Raw genomic sequence first — 13,656 nt, 5'->3', positions numbered from 1 at the left:
AATATTAGCTTACATTAATTAAAAGTTTACTCAATTTTGACTGTTTGTATGTTGCAGCCGTTTGATTTATATGTTTATTAGTTAATTTAATGATAATTATTTTTTGTTGTATTCTTCTTCGTCATGTCTTTAGGTAGTTAGTTCAAATGTAAACCTGTTGCATCTGAAATAATGGAGAAATGATTTTCTTTTTTTTATACTACATTTTCCCCCCTTCAAAATATTTTTTTCTCATTTGCATAAATTTAACTGTGCACTTACTATATGATATATAAATAGAAATTTAATTTATGAACCGTTTAGAAAATAACCTTAGGCCAACTGTTTAATAAGTAGCAACATACTGCTAACAAACAAATTAATATATTTTAAAATTCAAGAACAGAAACTCAAAATTTGTAATAATGTTACTTAGCAAAAAATTCGCTAAATATTACATTTTTAAAACTGAAAACATGAACATCTAGTTCCAAGAGAAATTTCTTCAGTGCTAGATGTAGACAGTGCAAAATTATAAAATATTGCCTTAAACATGCCTTCTTTTTCTTTTTTCCTCTTTTGTCACCTCTTTTGGTAAATAAACATGTGTTGAAATTTTAAAAACAAAATGCTACATAATGAAGTATGTATCTTTCATTTAGAATCAAATAAACAATTAATAGTAGAGCATGACCACCCAGAAGTATAAATATGGCGTACATTACAGTATTTTTGTACCAGATTCTATAAAAAAAAGGAGTTGTATGTAGGCAGATTTATTTTCAAACACACTTTCTTTTAACTTAATTTGAAAACAATTCTAGTATTTATTAAATTAATGAAATTACTACAGATTTTTTGCTTGTATGCTGTTATTTATGTATTTCAAAATCTACTTATTATAAAAAATAGATTCAAAACCTTTTTAAAATTTATTTAAAAATACAAGGAATGAAATTATGTACTAATTCGGCATCTAAAAGTTTTATTATTATTATTATTATTATTACTGAAAATACTTAGAAAGATAGGTCAACAGTTTGAAAGTATTAATTCTCCAGCAAAACATTTCAAATTTGAAAAGAGCATGACTAACGTTACTAATTGTAAGTTTGAATACAAATTGAAGAATACAATAGCTAAAGGTGCTCAAAGCATTAAATATATTGCGGAATCCATTAATGTTAATCATTCAGCTGACGTATTTCAAGTTAATGCAAAGGAACTGAAAGTTTATTCAGCAAAAAATCAGGAAAAAAACCCAAATCAAAATGTAAAGCATGAAGGAAATCACGTGCACCACGCACAGGCAAAAGAGTTTAGTTTCACAACTTTCACTTGTTCACTACATATGCAAAAAGTAGTAAAAAATATTCTACAGTAACCCCTGTACCTAAGCCAATCGGTATTTTTCGTGAACTTTAAAATAACAAAAGTTGGAATTTGTTTTTACATTTCTTTTATGCTTCGCGCGAACTTAATTTGTGGTTAGCAAACTCAGAGATTTAGAAGCGATATATTGTCACACAGCAAAGTGTAAGATATTTATGTATCACATTTATTCGGAAAATTCAGCGATTTAAAAGAAATGGGTAGCCACTTCCCGAAATAAAATAACTTTAACTTCCACGTACCAGTGTGCTGCCATTCCGCAAAAAGTATGGTGTTTAACATACATATATTTCGGACAAACTTAATTGTTCTCAGACATTGAAATAAGTTTAAAAGTTGTATTGAAAATTTTTGCTCTGAAATTGATTGCAAAGTGGAAGGACAATAAAAGGGATTGCAAGATATTTGCGCAGAATACTTTAAATGATTGAACTTCGAAATTTACTTACCAATTCGGACCAACATATTCTGATCAGTAAGAAACTCTACACAGTTTTGAGGCAGACCAAAGTAACCTTTTTTCGAAAGTTCCCAAAGGAAAAAAGGCCCATAATGTGACGCCTCTCTTCCCAGATGTGGGTAAAAGAAAATTATTTTAAGCTACTGAGAAACATTGAATACAGAATGAGAAAAGGACAGCTGCTGAAATTATAAACGTTGCTGCCAGGGCTTGCCTATGAAAACTGAAGAAAAGGAAAACAGTTGTTGCGACATTAGGTATTTTTTGAAAGCAGGAGAGATGAAAAATGAGCAATGCCCTCGCCGGGACTCAAACCGCGGACTTTTCGAATACGCCCCGAGCGTGCTGACCATTGCACCAAGAAGGCATGCTAAGATGGCGGGAGAAATATCTTATACAGTCTTTGCATTCTTCTCAAATAATTGTAATGTGGACTATTAGTGCAGCTTCATGGATGATACAGAAGAACTGTATCTGTACGCAAGCTTCTTATACGTGGTAGCGACGTCAACAACTCATTGCCATGGACCTTATAAGAGATAGACTAACCCAGTAGGCGGGTCGCGCGTCACCGGCACGTCGGCAAGAAAGAGTAGGGACGATCTGGTTTATTTTAACACTGAAACCTATGGCGTTTGTATCACATAACTCATTTTAATTATTAAATGTGATACGTTGGATAGTGATGAGATTATGAAAGCCACAGTTTTTCCAAATAGGATTTAATATATCTCATTTAAAGCACTTTTTACTGCATTTCGAGCATTTGTTTCAAGCGTAATTCTTGTACAAACATCCTTACTTTGGTAAAACGGTAAAAACTCTAAACACAAAATTTATGAACTTAATTTTGCGTACAAATAACGTAAAATTAAATAAGATTGATAATACGTGACGCTTTGAAATAAATAAGGTAAAATTAAACAAGATCTGATATTTTTAAAATTTAATGACCATTTTCAAAACTATAATAACATTACAAAAACAATCATTTATTTGATTATATCATCATTAACTTATTAACATTAAAGTGAAATATTTATTTTAGTAATTTATAAAATTCGGAGCATAAAATTTGAGTGTAATGAAGGGAAAAGGGTAAAATAAAATCTAGAAGCACTCAGATTTTATATTACGCCCAAAAGGAACCATTTTTTAACGTTTCGTGTGTTGCCTATATTTATTGAATATCATGTTCGTCGCCCGTAACCACATACGTTTGAAAACAGCATATCTTTAGAAGTTCCGCACTGGAGATAAAACTGTTATTTTCCGTTCAGTGCTCGCTCTGAACTCGTTGAATTTGTTAATCAAAAATTCGTTAAAGTTTTACAAAATAGGAAATAGATTAAAACAAATTCGAAATTCGGCCGTCCAGATGCCGATGTTCGGGTGGAGGATTACATTATTCAAAATTTGATGGCTCTAGATACTGTCGTTTTTGTCACAGTACACTCTAAATCTCGCAGGGTGGGATTTGGAGGGTGATAGCAGTTTTCGCTCCGTTTCGTGTCAAACAACGCAAATTTACTGTCTTGGTAGCAGAACATGTTTCCCACTTGCAATTATATACTTAAGGAAGGGAGTGAATTGAAGGAGCAGGACGACCCCCTGTCTTGCCATTGCCACCCAGACTGACCAAACAAGTTTTCTAAGCCAAAGAACGTTCTTTGGCTAAGCGCCATTTCAAGCGAGGACAGTCGTAACAATGGATACAGCTCCTTTGCCAAAAGTAAGTTCGCTTTTAAAATATATATACAATTATTTCTTAATATAAATATCTTAATTATTATAAATTATAGTTATATTTATGTGTCAAAATTTAAGTATGTAATAAAAAGTAGTTTTAGTTTGCTCTTTTTTTTAGGTGTCTGTAAATTTGTAACGTAGTTTTATTTATTACGTACTGCTAACACAATAAAAGCTGTACGTATGGATGGTACTTTTTGTAAATAATTCTTAACATTATTTTTATTTTTGAACAATTTACACAAAGCTACCGAATTTAATTATTTAAATTTAGCTCTGCATGCATTCCTATTTCAAATAGGAAGAACAGCGGTGGAAAAAAAAATGCATACTAAAGTTTTGATTTTTTTTTATAACACAAGTGTGTAAATTATTTGGTAGTATTGCAAGAAATAAAAACCGTATACTTTACTGAATTTCCTATTGAAGTCATATCGTTTTCAGCTTCTAGTAGTTTTTAGTAGATTTTTAACTTTCATTTTTTATAAATTCTGCTTATAGTTTGTGACAATAAAATTCACTTACTGTTGCAAAGCTGAATTTTTCCAAAATATAAATACTAGCACTACCTGGGTCATATCAGCATTCTAAAACTTATATTTTTGCAAATATGTTGTTATTCTCGAGAGTGTAGGTGTAGCTAAGGCCTCTTGAACATTCAAAAGTCCGGGAGGCCAATAAAGCTGCTAAGACGGCTGTAGAAAAAAAGAGATAGAGGGCGCTGCGCCGCCCGTATGTTTAGCTAATTAAGAGTTTCGGTAGAGAGGGTTGAGAGGTTGATGAGAGTGGTTGAGAGTGACATAAACTAGATACTCTGTAATCTGTATATAATATTTGTACATAGTCTTCTCTTCATTAAATAGATTTAGTTAAAGGAAAGTGTCTTTGTTTGGCCAATAGAACACAAGAACCACCGATAAAGAAGATGTAAGTAAGTTATTACATACATCAAGTTTTGGTACATCGGCCGGGAAGGTGAGTCATTTCATTTTATTTGCATGCAATTTATCTTTGATAATGAGTTTTGAAGAAACTGTCGAGAGAAATAGAAAAATTAGAGGTTCGGTTCGTACCAGTGTAACAAAATTAATAAGGAAATTAGATGAGGAATTGCAAAGCGAGAATCCGAACCTAGAAGTGTTGCAGGAATCGCTTTCAGTGTTAATCGAGAGAGAAACTAGCTTGTTAAAATATGATGAAGTTATTAATGCTCAAAGCACTGTTCAGGAATTAGAATACAGCGAATCCATCATTAGATGTAAATCTAAAGTCAGTAGATATATTCAAAATGTGGGTAAAACCGGAACAACTTCACAAGTTTCGGAAATCAAAACTAATTATAATACTAAATTGCCTCGCATTACCTTAGAAACTTTCAGCGGCGATTTATGTAAATTTACTGAATTTTGGGCTCAGTATAAAGCTGCCATTCACGAAAACAATACGCTTCAAGATGTTGAGAAGTTTAACTATTTAAGATCTTTACTCACCGGTTCAGCTGCAAAAGCTATAAGCGGATTGCCATTAATAGGAGAAAACTATATAAAGGCCATCGAAATCTTAACTGACAGATTTGGGAAAAAAGAAATATTAGTTAGCGCGCATATGAACGTTCTCCTAGCTTTAGAGTCAGTACGCCGTTCAAGTGATGTTTAAGAAAACTATATGATGAAATAACAGTTCAAACAAGAAGTTTAGAGACATTAGATATTAATTTTAATTCTTACGACAATCTATTACTTCCTATTTTATATAAGTGTATACCGCAAGATTTAGTGTTACAGTTTAGTAGGGAGCAAAAGGTCGACACAGAGTCAACAGTGTCAGATTTATTGTTGTTTCTAAAGAGAGAAGTAGAAGCGCGCGAAAAGTCACTAACTCTGGGTCTTAAACAACAAACACTTTCGATAACCAGTGAAAGAAATACCGACAACTATCGTAAGAGTGTTGCTCCAATTAAAAAGAAAATGGTATCAGCGGCGACGCTTAATACATCAGTCGAAAATTATATGTGCGACTTTTGTCTTAAATCTCACCTTTCTAAAGACTGCGACTTAAGTATTTCAGAGAAACACAAAGCACTATACGATCAATTTAAGTGCAAGCGCTGTTTAAAAAAAGGTCACAAAAAACCATTTTGTAAGGCAAAATGGGTTAAATGTAATATTTGCAAATCTTTGTCGCATTTAGAGAGCCTGTGTGATGCAGAAGGGCAAGAAAATAAATCCATTAAAAATACTGTGAGCGCAGCAAAAGAGACAAACGTTAGTTCACTATTCCTCGAAACACTGAACAAGCAAATTCCTAATGACGTGATTAATTATCAGACATTGAGAGGTCAACTGGTAGGAAATAATTCCACATTTAACGTTAGGTTGTTATGCGATTCTGCTTCCGAAAGATCTTATGTTTGTCAGTCTATTTCCAGAAAAGCAAGTTTACCAACTATTGGTAAAGGAAGATTAAGAATTCATACATTTGCATCTTCGAATCCTCCAGTGCGAGAATTTAAAAGAAAAAGACTTTCTCTAAAAAATAAGACCGGGTTCACTCTAATCATCGAAGCACTCGAAGTAAAAACCATATGTTCCAGTGCATTACCCACGCCATCTGCAGAAATTATAAACAATCTTCGCCAACAAGGATTTCACTTATCTGACAGCTGCGATAGTGAAGTGGCAGAGGTACAGATTTTAATTGGAAATGATTACTTGAACTGCATCTTAACGGGGAAAACACATCGGTTAACAGAATATTTAGTACTACATGAAAGCATATTCGGTTGGACGTTGAGTGGTAGAGTGGGGGGAGAGAGTAAGAAGTTAAGTTCAGGGTCAGACTCCACCGGCTTGTTTATACACATCAATTCGGAAGAGGAAATAAAAATATCGGAACAGATTCGTCAGCTTTGGGAGATTGAAAGTCTAGGAATCTCTGAGTGCGCGTCGGAAAGGGGTTCTGGCGATGAGTGAATAATTAAACAATTTGAAGAGGATTTGAAATATGTAGACGGGAGGTATGAGGCTCGCTTGTTGTGGAATAGGAGTGCAGAGCATTTGGAAAATAATTTTGGTTTAGCGAAAAGGCAGTTCGAAAGGGTGCAGCGAAAGTTAAAAAGTAACAGCTTTGTGATGGAACAGTTTATGGAAATAATTAAATTTCAGACACAAAGCAACATTATTCAAGAGTGTGAGGATACGAGAGAGGGATACTTTATGCCATTCCGAGCAGTGGTCCGTAAAGATAAAAAAAGCACTCAAGTTCGAATGGTATTTAATTGCAGCAGTAGCGAAAGAGGAAAGCTATCGTTAAACGATTGCTTAGAAAAGGGCCCAAACCTAAATCCGAATAGTTTGGATATCATTCTTTCCTTTCGAAAATTTAAAATTGGATTCTGCGGTGACATAGAAAAGGCGTTTTTGATGATTGGGATAGCAAGGGAAGATAGGCAATATTTAAAATTTCTCTGGTATCCTGATAATGACAGTGAGGACTTTAAAATTATGCAAATAAACAGAGTATTATTTGGATGTAATTGTTCACCGTTTTTATTGAGTGCAACGATCAAACATCATTTAAAGAAATATGCGGAAGCAAACAAAAACTGTGTCGAGATGCTAAATAGCTCACTGTATGCAGACGATTTGTGTTATGGAGGGGAAAGTGTAGAATCAGCTTTCAGTCTTTCATCAGAGGCGGTATCTATTTTGAGAGACGCGAGTTTTAATTTGAGAAAGCTAAACACTAATTCTAAAGAGCTGTATGACTTGTGGGTTCAGGAAGGGTTGTGTGAAGAAAGTAGGTCTGAGACAGATAGTAAGTTGAAAGTGTAAGGCTTGGTGTGGAACTTAGAAGAGGATGGTTTGAAAGTAGACGTTACATCATTGTTGAGTAGTTTAGAATCGTTGAGAAATAGCAAAAGATCGGTGTTAAGCACAGCAGTTAAGGTGTTTGACCCAGTCGGATTTATTTCTCCATTTGTGGTGCGAGTTAAGAGACTGATGCAGGAAATATGGGAGAGAGGTTTGGAGTGGGATGCAGAGTTGCCAAAGGAGTTACGGTGCAAATGGATAAAGTGGTGCGCTGAAATTGAGGAATTAAACGCGTTGAAAATAGAGAGGTACTACTTTACAGAAGTTCTAAGTAAAGGTCAGTCGGTTGAAATTCATATTTTCAGTGATGCGTCAGTAGTGGCATATGGAGCGGTGGCATATTTTAGATATAAGAATGAGAGAGGAGAGGTATGTACGTCGTTTATAATGTCGAAGAGTAGGATAGCTCTGTTAAAAAAGTGGTCTCTCCCTAGGTTGGAATTGATGGGGGCTGTAGTTGCAGCTAGGTTAGGAAAATATTTATTGAAAATATTTCAGGATTTGGTAGGTAGGTTAGTTCTGTGGACGGACTCCGAAATTTGCTTGTGGTGGATAAAGGGGTCAGCGCGTGAGTGGAAACAGTTCGTGTCGAATAGAGTTGCAGAAATACAAGACTGTACCTCGCCTGATAAGTGGAAATATTGCCCAGGGTCGGAAAACCCAGCAGATAAATTAACTCGTGGTGAAACAGCAAATGCATTGGTGAAAGATAATAACTGGTGGCATGGTCCATCATGGTTGAAAGATTCTGAAGATCAATGGCCTGAGCAGAAGTTTAAAGTAGAAACTGATACTCAAAATTTGGAACGTTTAAGCACTTATGTTCAGGTGACTATTCCAGAAGAAGAAAATGCGTTAGACATTACCAAATTCAGCAGTCTCGAAAAATTGTTGAGAGTTACAGCTTGGGTAAAGCGGTTTGTCGCCAAGCTAAGAAAACGTGCCTGTGAAGAAGGTCCTCTTACTGTATTGGAGATCCAAGAAGCTGAGGAGTACTGGATAAAACAAGTACAGAGAGCGGATTACTTTTCGGATATTCAACAACTAGAGAGGAATAATCTAATAACACCAGATTCTAAGCTTTACAGTTTAGCACCATATCTGGACAGTAGAGGTATTTTGCGTGTCAGAGGTCGTTTGGAACAAGCAGAATTAATAGATGACGAAAAACATCCCATTATTCTGCCCAAAACGAAGTTCACCGAACTAGTGATATTTAGTGAACACATAAAAGTATTCCATTCAGGAGTCATGGCAACATTGTCCAAAGTCAGGAATAAATTTTGGATACCTAAAGGAAGACAAGTAGTAAAGAAAGTTATTAACGCTTGCCTGGTGTGTAAAAAGTTTGCAGTGAAGCCCGCCAAACAGTTAACGGGTCAGTTACCCAGAGATCGTGTAGTCCAAAGTAATCCTTTCACAGTTGTAGGCATCGACTTAACGGGAGCAGTTACTATTAGAGAAAAAGCGGGTAACCACAAAAAGGTGTACATAGCCTTACATGCGCCGTCACTCGTGCTGTACACATTGAAGTGGTTTCAGATATGTCAGCAAAAAGTTTCATTTTTTCATTACGACGTTTTTTAGCAAGAAGAGGGAGCTGCAAAGTGATTTATTCAGATAATGCCAAGAATTTCCGCAGCACATGTGAAATAATTAAAGGATTTAAAAGAATCAAAGCAGATCCAAGTGTGAGTGATTTCTTGACATCCAAAGAGGTAACATGGAAATTCATACCTGAGCGTTCCCCATGGTGGGGAGGGTTCTGGGAGCGTTTGATGAGAAGCATCAAGGAACCTCTGAAGAAAATCTTAGGGAGAGCATTACTGACTTTCGAAGAGCTCTCTACAATATTAACTGAACTCGAGTGTTTGCTAAATAATAGACCTCTAACATATGAGAGCAACGAGCTGGGTGAACCTCGCCCGCTCACACCTTCACAGTTTTTATTGCCAGGACGTGGTACATTTAACTTTCCCGAGCATTTCTTGGAAATTTTTAACAAGGTATCCGACAAAGAGACTTTAACCAGAAGGAAGCTTTACCAATCTAAGCTCTTAAAATTAACATGGATCAAGTGGAAAGAACAATATTTACTCCATCTTAGAAATGCGCGTAACTTTGCTAATCCTAAAACTGAGCGGAACCTTAAGACTGGAGACGTTGTGTTGGTAGAAGGACCAAAACAATCCAAACTACTTTGGGACATGGGTGTAATTGAAAACGTGATTATAGGAAGAGATGGACATGTTCGAGCGTGCCTTGCCCAAAGGACAATTCAGAAGATCGATCCAGATGTTATATCCTTTCGAGATTTAATTTAGAACTTTTGATATTATTGAGTTTTATTATATTATTAATTATTATGTTCATTTGTGGTTTTGATATATACTAGTATAGATTATTCTTTTATATTTGTTACGAAGAACACAGAAAATATATAAATCAAATATATTTAAAACAGTTCGTTCAGTTGCGGGCCTGCCTCTACCCGAGGCTGGGTGCATTATGAATAAAGACAAAAAAATTCTTAATAAATCATTCTTTATTTCCATCAAAACAGTATCACTCTTCCGAGCTCAGCTTTCGTTCGTCTACAAGCAAAACATTCGAAAACAAACTCAGCACGCAGGCTGACGTCACAAGCAGCAGCGCCTCGCGCCGGTTATTACTTCAGTTCATTTCACAACATCCTCCCCCCCCTTGAGACTCAGGTTGAGTCTCAAACTCATAACAAACATTATTTAAAAGATCAAGTCTTTTTGGAACTTTTACAAGTCGTCCAGAGGAGGAATATTGTTGCATCACCATTTTATCAGGTGCAATACTCTTTTTTAACGTACACCCAGCACTAGAATTAGATTCCTCTGCACCCAGTTTCTTATCAGGAATTATGTTTCTATCATTGGACTGTATCTCCAGAGGAAAGATGCGTTGTATTGGTCGTATAACTATTCCATGCCGGGTCTTAAGTTTAACCGTACGAATCTTTCCATCACGTCCAGGGATCAATTCTGTAATTCGGGCTAAAGGCCAAAATAAACGTTTTCTGTTATCATCCCCCATCAGTACTATTTCTCCTACAACAGGTTCCCGAGATCGCTTTTCATTATGCTTTTGAACCAGTTGACTAAGGTATTCTTTTCTAAATCGTTGTCTCAGATCATTTAACAATTTAGTTCTATACTTTAATCTCTTATTAAGACTTGACGAATTTAATTCATCAAGATCTTCAACATTGGAATTTCTGTTCTCGATAAGAAACATGGCGGGTGTCAGAGGTACTAATTCTTGCGGATCTTCAGAAACATAAGTTAAGGGTCTAGAATTAATTATAGTTTCACAATCACAAATAATAGTACAAAGTTCTTCAGATGATAACACTGTTTTACCTAAAGTACGTTTTAACAATTCTTTTACTGTACGAACCAACCTCTCCCACCAGCCACCCCACCAAGCTGCAGTAGGTGGAATAAATTTCCAGATTATACTTTCAGTTCCCGTTTCCTTTACTACTTTAGTCCAATTTAGTTTTGATAAATCATTAGACGCACCCCGAAAATTTGTCCCGTTATCACTATAGATTATTCTAGGGCGTCCGCGCCTAGCAACAAATCGTCGAAGCGCCAGGAGAAACGCATCAGTAGAAAGAGAATTTACGAGTTCAAGGTGAATGGCACGGTACACAGCGCAGGTGAACAGCGCGATCCACACCTTTCCTCCATTTTTTAAAAACAGCGGTCCGGCCAAATCAATCCCTATGATTTCAAATGGCGCACAATCCGTAACTCGGTCTGGCGGCAGAGGTGTCGGTTCGCTTGACATGGCCTTAGTTTTAAATCTTTTACAAACGATACAGTTAAAGAGGACATTTTTAATGGCCTTTCTAGCTCTGACTATCCAAAATCTTTCTCGTAATATGCATTGCATCATCTGAAGACCAGCATGACAGTTCTTATTATGCACATTTCTGATTAATAACTTAGTAAAATCACATTTTTCTGGTAACAGTATTGGATACAGAAAAGATTCATAGTCATCTCTATTTAGTATTCTCGTTTTAACTCTTAGAATACCATCATCATCAATGAGCGTTTCAATAAAATTATAAGATTTCTTATCAGTCAGATAATAATTTTGAACCAAACGAATTAAATTTTTCTCAGAATTTTCAATTTCATACTGTGAAAGTTCAATCTTTCCATTCTTTTCAGAACCACCTTTACAATTATTTACAAATCTAAATATCCATGCAAATACTCTAATCATTTTATCATAATTGGATACACTGATTCGATGCCAAGGGGGTGCGTCTTTTGATAGATCAATATTCACTCTTTTTATCTTTTTCCTCTCCAATTCTACTTCTTCATGCAAATAAATAATCTCACCAGTGGGCCAGTTTTCAGGGCTTTCTCGTAACCACAAGGGGCCTTCCCACCATCTAGACCGAAGCATTTGCTTCGCAAAACATCCGCGCGACAACAAGTCGGCAATATTTAGTTTCCCTGGGATATGTCTCCATGAATGACCTCGCGTCAACTCTCGAATCTCTTTAACCCTATTTTCGACGAAAACGGACCAATTTCCTTGCTCTGTTATCCAGCAAAGGGCAGTGGTTGAATCAGACCAGAAGGTAACTTTTAAATCGGGCAAACTGAGAGCTTTGATAATAGAATTTGCAAGTCTAGAACCTATACAACAGGCCATTAATTCTAAGCGAGGAATGCTTAAAGATTTCAAAGGCGATACTCTAGACTTCGCCCGTACGAGATTTATTTTTACTTCAGAATTAAATATTGATCGAACAAAGACGCACGCTGCATACGCCCCCTTGCAAGCATCCACAAATACATGTAGTTCAGACGTGTCATTGATAAACAAGTATCGAGGCAAAGTAACATCTTTCAAAACATTAAGTTCTTTAAACCAGTTCAAAAATATATTTACATCATTCGGAGACAATTCATCATCCCATGCAATTTTCACTTTCCACAATTTTTGCAACAACAGTTTTGGAAGCAATGTAGTTGGCGTTATTAAACCAATAGGATCAAAAATTGTCTGCACAATTGCCAAAATTGTCCTCTTTGTGATTTTTGTATCACAGGTCAATGTATCTGTGTCTGTGCAGCACCTCAGCGTATCATTATCCAAATTCCAAATTACCCCCAAAACGGAAGTATCCCCTGAATGTTTGTCAACATTTGTACCAGCCACATTGCTTTCAAAACCGCGCAAGTTAAAACATCCATTTGACATGATTAATTTGGAATGTTCAATAAACATAAACTGTTCATCAATACTAAAAACACTAGATAAACAATTATCCACATAAAATGACGATTTCAATTTTTGAGCAACTTCACTATATTGACGTGGACAGTTTTCTAATAGATGCATTATAGATGCGTTCAACAAGTAGGGGCTCGAAGAAACTCCAAACACAACTCTGCAATGCCTATAAATTAATTTCTCTTCATTGCATGGGAAAAAAAATCTGAGAAAATCTCTATCTTTAGATGCGACGGATAACATTAAAAAAGCCTTTTCAATATCGGCACTAATACCAATCGGATACATTCTAAAACGATCTATAATATCAGGTATTAATTCAATAAGATTTATTCCTTTACACAAACATTCGTTCAAAGAGAGTCTCCCTTTCTCAGATGCAGAAGCGTCAAAAACAGGACGAATTTTCGTGGTTTCACTTCCTAATTTGATTACAGGCCTATGCGGCAAATAATGACATTCATTATTCAATTCGTTTTCTGGTACGCGTTCAATAATATTCAACCTTTCCCATTCCTTGAACACATTTTGATAATCATCGAAAAATTTACTACATCTGAGTTTATAGATCATCTTTTGATACCTTTTCCAGGATAATTCTTTATTATCGGTTAAATGTGTCGTATCACATTTCCACGGAAGTTCTACTTCATATCTTCCATCTGGAAGAATTTTCATTTTGTTCTCAAATTCAGATAAATTAAAACTTTCATTCATTTTAACAGTTTCGTTTGGAGCGCATATTCCTATTTTTTCAAGTTCCCATAACTCATTCAGAGGAATTCTCCTGACATGCATTGAAAATGTTTTCAAAATATTATCCTTTTCACCCGAATTTCGTTTGCCAAATACCGTCCACCCAAGTTTCGTTTCGACAGCCGTTACCCCGGACTGTAATTCAATAGAATT

Source organism: Stegodyphus dumicola, chromosome 3 (assembly GCF_044657685.1).
Source record: "Stegodyphus dumicola isolate Sdum_Otavi_A_Nest chromosome 3, ASM4465768v1".
Taxonomy (NCBI): Eukaryota; Metazoa; Arthropoda; class Arachnida; order Araneae; family Eresidae; genus Stegodyphus; species Stegodyphus dumicola.
Note: the sequence above shows the minus strand (reverse complement) of the source record.